Raw genomic sequence first — 1188 nt, forward strand, 5'->3', positions numbered from 1 at the left:
GTGTGTGTGTGTGTGTGTGTGTGCGTGTGCGTATGTGTGTGTGTATGCGCGTGTGTGTGGTGTTGGTGTGTTTATGTCCCCGTAACGTAGTGTTTCAGCAAAAGATACCGATAGAATAAGTACTAGGCTTACAAAAAATAAGTCCCGGGGTCGATTTGTTAGACTAAAGGTGGTGCTCCAGCATGGCCGCAGTCAAATGACTGAAACAAATAGAAGAATAAAAGAAAAAAACATTCAAGTGATTTAAGTAATTAAAAATCTGATGATTTTTATGCTTGGTGAGTTGGGATGTTGAGGGTTACATTCGATGTATGTGGTGACCTAGCGTTTTCATGCGGTAGGATGACCCTCTTTTAGTTGTATCCACTTGCCTTCTCTTTACTCTTTCCCCGTCTGCGTGAGATACTTTGCACAATGAACCAAGGTTCATTAAGCACCAGGGATAAATCCCCGATGCATTGACGCCTACCCTCTTATGGTGTGACGTGAGACTACTTGCTTGAAAATACGGCATTACGTTTTGGTACCCCCAATAGATTAGTATTTGCAGCACAGCTAATACTTCTACAACTTGCCATACGATTCAATTCCCCACATGCGAAACAAATGTCCATAAGATAACCACTCACCGTGTTTAAGACTAAAATACACATATGTATTATGGTATTCAATAAATTATACGCTGAATATAAAGGATTGTCAAGGACGGAGTTCATTTAATCAGGATTAATTTGGGATTCTAAACGACAAGAACCTGATTTAAATGCCGTGGTCAAGAACATTAGGTACGGTGAAAGAAAATGTACCCACTGTCCCCTTCTTCTAGACAGACTATGTATATCACGTGAATGGACATATTTAGAGATTTTTTTTTTGTGGAAATGATATTAGTCAGCGTATATAATTTTCGCTGAAATTACACGAAGAAGCAACGAACAATAAAACGATTATGACAATACTAGAACAACAGAATAGAAAACAAGTATAAAAATGAGATAACAACGTCATGTAAGAGCGAAAGGTTTTCCAAGATTATTTGATTTATTTCGAAAATTTCATGCTAAATAAGGATTAAAAGTTATCAATTATAATGAAAATCGGATTTCTATAATCTTGGAAATTTGTAATAATCTTTCGAATAGCGCAACGAAGAGGAAAAGGAAGAACTGAATATAAATATAAGCCATA

The sequence above is a fragment of the Octopus bimaculoides genome, chromosome 5 (genome assembly GCF_001194135.2).
Source record: "Octopus bimaculoides isolate UCB-OBI-ISO-001 chromosome 5, ASM119413v2, whole genome shotgun sequence".
Taxonomy (NCBI): domain Eukaryota; kingdom Metazoa; phylum Mollusca; class Cephalopoda; order Octopoda; family Octopodidae; genus Octopus; species Octopus bimaculoides.